This window comes from Nelumbo nucifera, chromosome 6 (assembly GCF_055504915.1).
Source record: "Nelumbo nucifera cultivar China Antique chromosome 6, China Antique-T2T, whole genome shotgun sequence".
In the NCBI taxonomy this organism is placed as follows: domain Eukaryota; kingdom Viridiplantae; phylum Streptophyta; class Magnoliopsida; order Proteales; family Nelumbonaceae; genus Nelumbo; species Nelumbo nucifera.
The window spans coordinates 61,234,243-61,241,652 of NC_142654.1; positions in this window are offsets into that span (position 1 = coordinate 61,234,243).

Here is a 7,410-nt window from a genome sequence, read left to right on the forward strand (position 1 = left end):
TATAAGCCAATGAGACAGGCATTTGATCCTACTATTCAAGTTTGATTCACATCCTTTCTTCTTCTTGTTCTTTCTTTCCTTCCTACTTTAAAGCACACACACAGCACTAATACAACACTGATCTATCATCAAACATTAGACAGTGTTATACATCAAAGATCAGTGGAATTTTAAAACCATTACAAAAGCCCAGTCAAGAAGTAAAATATGATGTTAGAACTCCTATCAAACATTAATCAACAAAATAGAAAAAAATTATGAAGGCAATTATAACTTCCAATTTCTCTATCTATAGTATCTAACAGGTCACCATAGCCTGAACCACTATTCTATAAAACAAAATTGAACAAATCAGCAATGGGATTATACTCTTGGCATCTCTATCACACCACGAATATTTGTTGCTTTCAACATGAATGTGTTGGTCTTCCGGGCTAAAATATAGAAGTATGATCTATTGTACAAAATAAAAAATGAAAATGGACACCATCTATCATAAGGAGTTTGAACCAATTTCTTGTGCATGCAAGCAATACCTTGCAATAAGGACCTTATACAAATAAAAATAAAAGTAAAAACAGAGGAAACACACCTTGCAACCAAACCTCATACAAGATCAAAAAATAGGTGGATCCAATTACAGAAAGCAGTACCAACCACCATAGTAGAAACGAATCCAAAAGAGAAAAGAAAGAAAGAAATAGCAATCAAAACTGAAAGTTATGCAAGAAAAACCTCTAATGCCCAGATCTAAAGGCAAGAAGAGTCTTGTTTTTCTAGATCAAGAGTGAAACAGACTCGTTTAAAATATTTCTAGAATCAAAACAAAATAGATACTAGAAAGATTCAATCAAGGAAATAAGTAAAGAAAGATAGAGAAGTGGAAAGATTATCCGCGCTTGCACCCTTTCATTCATTCATTCACTCATATACACAAATATGAATGAATGAATGATATAAAACAACAAATAATAAAACAGAAAAGAAGAAACCAGGAGAATAGAAGGGGAACAATAGAAAGAATGAAAGAATGGGTGTTAGATCAATCTCTCCTTTCCAGCCCTTCTATTGGTATTTATAATTATTCTTAATAACAAGAGAAAAGACATAACTGCCCCTCATTAGGTGCCTGCAAAAAACAATTAAATCAAAAAAAGGAAGGTTTCAGGACTGTTGGTCCAAAGAAGGGATCAGAAACCCTTCAAAAAATAATCCAAAGTCGAACCCAAACAATAGATGTGATAGATAACCCTAGGGCGACACCAAATCTGAAAACCTAGGCTGATTGGATCAGCCAACTGAAGGATAACTATAAAAAATGAAGCTGGTAGTCATCTTTTCCAGGTAGAACAGCAGCTTCTTGGAATGATCGAAACAGCCTCCAGAGAGCTCTCACTCCAGCAACCGAGGATGGAATAAGAAGCCCTTGAAACACCCTTCTAAGACAAAGTGTTAGCGCTATTCAGTCAAAATGAGAAAAGAGAGAAAAGAGAGAAGAAGGGAGAGAAGAAGAAGAAGAAGAAGAAGAAGAAGAAGAATAGTGTCGAACTGAGAAGACAAAGAGTTTAACCCAGTCAACCATATATTTAAATTTGACAAATATGTAGGAGGCATATAACTAACACATTACTTAGATGGAAAAGACTAAAATACCCCTCTTAAGTCGACTCTAGCACTCCCCCTCAAGCTGGAGAGTATATATCATATAATCCTAGCTTGTTACATATATAGCTCACTCTTCTCGAACTCAACCCTTTTGTGAATAGATCTTCCCATTGATCACCTGTTCTCACATGCTCAGTGCTTATCTCACCATTGATGACCTTTTCCCTTACAAAATGGGAATCCCCCTCTATGTATTTAGTTCTCTCGTGAAAAACTTGGTTGGATGAGATGTGAATTGCAGTCTGGTTGTCACAGTATAGCTTCATGGATTTGCTTATCGAGAACTCGATTTCCTGCAATAGATTCTTCAGCCACACTAGTTCACATGTAGTGTGTGCCATGGCCCTATATTCTGCTTCTACACTGCTCCTTGCTACAAAAGTCTACTTCTTGCTCTTCCATGTCACTAGATTTCCTCCAAGAAAGGTGCAATAACCTGTAGTGGATCTTCTGTCTAATACAGAGCCAGCCCAGTTTGCGTCGATATATCCAACTATTTCAAGATCACCTCCCGGCTTGTACAGTATCCCACGACCTAGAGCCCCCTTCAAATACTGCACAATCCTAAGAACTGCATCCTAGTGAGGCACCCAAGGACTCTATATAAATTGACTTACCACACTAACAACAAATGAGACATCAGGCCTAGTAATAGTTAGATAATTCAATTTTCCCACTAGCCTTCTATACCTCCTAGGATTATCAAACAATTCACTAGTGTCACTTCCCAACTTCACATTCAGTTCCATGGGAGTTTCAGCTGGTTTAGCACCTAGTAACATTGTTTCTTCCAACAGGTCAAGAACATATTTCCATTGACAAAGGTTTATGCCTTGCTTTGATCTAGCAACTTTTATACCCAAGAAAAACTTCAACTTCCCAAGATCTTTTGTCTAAAAGTGATCTTGTAGGAATGTCTTCAATCTATCAATCCCAACACTATCACTGACAGTTATGACTATGTCATCCACATACACTACTAGCAAAATCTTCCCAGCCATGAAGTCATAACTAAATACTGAATGGTCAACTTGACATTGTCCCATTCCAAACCAGGTTTTAAAAGCGCAAGGCACAAAAAAGGCGCAAGCGCCATTTTGCGCCTGAGGCGCAAGGCGAGGCACGCGCCTTTTAAATCACTGTTCCAAACTCCTTCACCTCTTCACTAAATTTGCCAAACCAAGCACGAGGAGACTATTTGACCCCATAGATCGCCTTCTTGAGTTTACACACCTTACCATCCACCCCTTGAGCAACAAACCCTGGTAGTTTCTCCATGTACACTTCCTCTAGAAGATCACCATGGAGAAAGGCATTTTTAATATCAAGCTGAAATAAAGGCCAATCATGCATGACAGCTAAGGAAATCAACACACGTACTAACCCAATCTTTGCAACTGGAGAAAAGGTTTCTACATAGTCTACACCATAAAGTTAAGAGTACCCTTTTGCAACTAAACGGGCTTTCAGGCATTCCACTCTCCCATCTGGTAGATACTTAACAGTATACACCCATTTACAACCAACAACATGCTTACCTGGGAGAAGATTGGTGAGTTCCCATGTATGATTGTGATGAAGAGAAAATAGTTCCTCTTCCATAGCTTTTCACCACCCTTGTGAGGTAAGAGCCTCCTGAACATCCTTAGGTGTGGATACAGACGACAACAGGGTAATAAACTTGCGATGGGAAGCAGAAAGGTGAGATACAGTAATATAATTGGATATGGGGTGTAACGTGCAACTACGTTTACCTTTCCGCAATGCAATAGGAAAGTTAAGATTAGAAGGCAATTCGGTTGTGGAAGGAGTTGGATCAGCCACCGGAGTAGAAGGTGGTGGAGGTGCTGGCCTCTGTCGATGAGTATACACTTGACAAATAGGTGGTCTTTCAGTACTCTCCTGCATTGGGGAAGGTGGAGACTTAGGCATAATGGGAACCACTGGAATGGAATTATCAACCAGAAAAGGAAGAGGAACCTTTGTAGGAGAAGAAGAGATATCAAAATCGAAGAAAAATGGCACCGATTTGAAAAATGTAACATCAGGACAAACAATGGATTTCCGAGTAATAGGATTGTGGCATTTATACCCATTTTGTGTCCTAGAGTAGCCAAGGAAGATACATTTAATGGAGCGAGCATCCAACTTGTATAGCCCAAGACCAAGATTCTAAACAAAGCACACACACCCGAAGATCTTGGGAGTCAGGGATATGGGACAAAGTGGGAAATAAGATAGAGAACGGAGAACGTCCATCAAGAATGAACAAGGGCATGTGATTAATGAGAAAACAAGCAGTAAGAACCACATCACTCTAGAAACGTTTAGAAACATTCATATGATGAAGAAGAAACCGAGCCATTTCAAGTAGATGTCGGTTCTTCCTCTCAGCCACCCCATTTTTCCAAGGGGTGTGGGCACAAGATGTCTGATGAATAATACCATGTTATTCCAAGTATTGCTAAAATGAAGAAAGAAAATACTCCCTACCATTGTCAGAACGAAGAATTTTCAGTGAAACACCAACAGTTGCATGATTAGCCCATGTGGATGGTGGGCCATACAAATCATAACAGAAGTTACCTGTGTGTCCTTCTCTCCCACAATGTGTGCATTTCTTAGTAGTGCTCCCCCTTCCTCTACCACGGCCTCCCCTTGAATCATGAAATATCCTACAAAGATGGGCAAACACTTCTTCTAGAGTAGGGAGAGTAGATCCTCCCAATATTTGTGCTCTGGCAGGTTCATACTTTGCTTTCAGTCCCACCAAGAACCGTGTAACATCTAATTGTTCCCTTTGTTGCTGCTGAATTTTGACGTCCGGAGTTAAGGGATGATAGACATTAAGTTCATTCCGAAGATTTTTCATACTGGCATAATATTTTTCAAAACTCTGATTTCCCTGCTGCAAACTGAAGTATTCCTGATAAAGCTAATAAACCCTTGTAGTGTTTGTCTTGTCCATAATAGAGTTTCTTGGCATGTTCCCATATATCCCTTGTTGTATCTAAAAACATGAAGTTAACATTGATTCTAGGCTCCATACTATTCCACAACCACGTCATAATTTGAACATCCTCTTTCTCTCAATCACTAAAACCCGGGGATTCAGCACTAGGTTTCTCCTCCTGTACATGTTTTACTTTCTTCTTAGCCTTCAGAAACACTTCCACCAACTTGGCCCACGGAACATAGTTTTCAACATTGAGTTTGATGGATGTAATCTGCACACTTAAGAAATCAGAGGAGATCATCACACTCGATTTCTGGTCACCACTCACATCACCCATTGATGCCATTTCGACGAAGTCGGTTCTGCCCATCACACACAAAAAAAAAATCAGTTCCAACCACTACACTACTGTTCTTCAACTACCACACCAGCACACTTGTAATTACCATGAACTTACACTAGCAAACATTCGGCCACTTTAAACACCACTGTACTACGAACAGGCAGATTTAAAACCACAGAGAATCCCTCTTGAAGCTACTCATTAGAGGGTTCAGACCACCACGACTGCACCTATTCAACCACTGCAGCTGTCACGCATGGTGACGGCAGTCCACCACGACTGCACCTACTCATTTGCCGCAGTCTTCTACCCCAGATTTCTCACACCAGAAAAAAAAAAACGAAAATAAAAATAAGAAGAAACGAAAGAGAGGAGATCGATAGAAAGTTGTAATTGACTTCTATCAGTGGCGCTCTGATACCATGTTAGCATTATTCAATCGAATTGAGATAAGAGAAAGAAAAGAGAGAAGAAGAGAGAGTGTCGAGACAAAGAGTCTAACCCAGTCGACCATATATTTAAATTTGACAAATAAGTATACAAAGACAGAAATGCCGCTGCATATGTAGGAGGCATATAACTAACACATTAATGGAAAAGACTAAAATACCCCTCTTTAATCGACTCTAACATAAAGAATCAAACTTCTTTCTCTATTGATTGAATCACATGCTCTGGTACCATGTCAACTTGGCGATTCAAACAAGAGAGAAATCAAACATTTCAGGTGTGCCAAGAGAATGACCCCCATCACCAAAGAGCTGAAGAGAAAGAAAACAAAGAAATAAAGAGTATATAAAAAAAACAACAGGAACTATGATAGTACAGTACATCATCAGGACTCTTCACACATCATGCCAACTTGCATAATAACTCAAAAAAACAGACCCTAGACGATCCTTCTGTAAATACATCAGCTAGTTGTCTCCTAAAGGATAAGACAAACAAAGATCACCAAAAAGTCTTTTCATAACAAAGTGTCAATCTATCTCAATATGTTTGTTTCTATTATGCTTTTTCTATGTTGATAGCATTGTGATTGTCACAGTACAACCTCAGAAGACTTGTAACCTCCATTCCTAACTCCTTGAGTAAAATACCAAGCAACAATAGCTCAACCACTCCATGAACCGTGGCACTGTGCTCTACCTCAACTCTTGATCTAGCCAGTATTGTCTATTTCTTACTTCTAGTGACTAGATTCCTATCAACAAAGGTACAATAGCCAATCATAGATCTCCTATATCCTATAGAACTTGCCCAGTCTACATCTGAGTATGCCTTAATCTCAAGCTTCTAAAGTTTCTTGGATAATTTTCTTCAACACATCTTCAAGTATCAAAGGATCACGCATATCTACAGGGAGCCAAATCAAGTTGTCAATGCTCTATTTAGGTTAGGATGTATAACCCAAATATGATAGTTTTTAATTGTCTTGAAGAACTCCCAAGTTGTACTAGAAAAGATTGGGAGACAACAGTATAGGTATTCCTTTTATCTGTTTTCCTTGATGTTAGTTCACACACTTCAAACATTATTCATTTTGCATATACTATGAGCTGAAGCCCTGATGTTTAGATTTTAAGAGGGATAAGGTTTTTATGCCCCACTTAAAGATACTTTTAGAATTAACAATCATGGGCCCGTGCCCTTGAATATTTTCCACTCAGTTTAGGTGATCATGTTATTGTTTTCAGATGCAAAACAAACAGTTCTTATTGAAAGCTTGATTAAGTAAATAGGTTGCAGACTATAGGGGGTGTTTCAGTAAGATGAAAACTATAGGGTAGGTTTAAGTAAATCTGTGAAACTATAGGGATTGTTCTAGTAAATGACCAAAAAAATAGTACAAGGCAACAGGTGATGACATATCATCCAAGAAAAAAGAATCAAAATAGTCACGATCAGAATCCAGCCCCCACTTCCATTTTGAACAAAAAACCAACACCCCTCTCCAGCAAACTTTTTTAGAACCCTCCAAATTCTGAAAGAATCAAAATCACAAGTACAAAATCAACCCTCAAACCAGTCCCATAGACAATTGTGATATAATCATCAATCCCACCCTCATGACCCAAAGCTAATGATCAAAATCAAAAGCAAAAAGTCCACAAAGATCTTCCTCAAAACAACAAAATTCAATGCCCCTCCCAAATCCCTAATTGCACCAACCAAAGCCTTTATCTCTTCTAGACAACCTTCTAAACTCCATCCAACAAGCCCCCTAAAAATTACGCTTTTAATGGTATTCTTTCTCGCAACACCACCTTGACCTCAAACTTCATCATCACAAAATTCATCACCCTTTCTTTTTCTCTAATTCCAAGAATATTTTTTTTGGAAATCAATTTCATTAATATTAGAGAAACAGTACAACCAGAAGTTGTGAAGTAAACAAAGAGGACACAGGTGCCCAAACCCCCCAACAATTACACAAAAGCCCAGA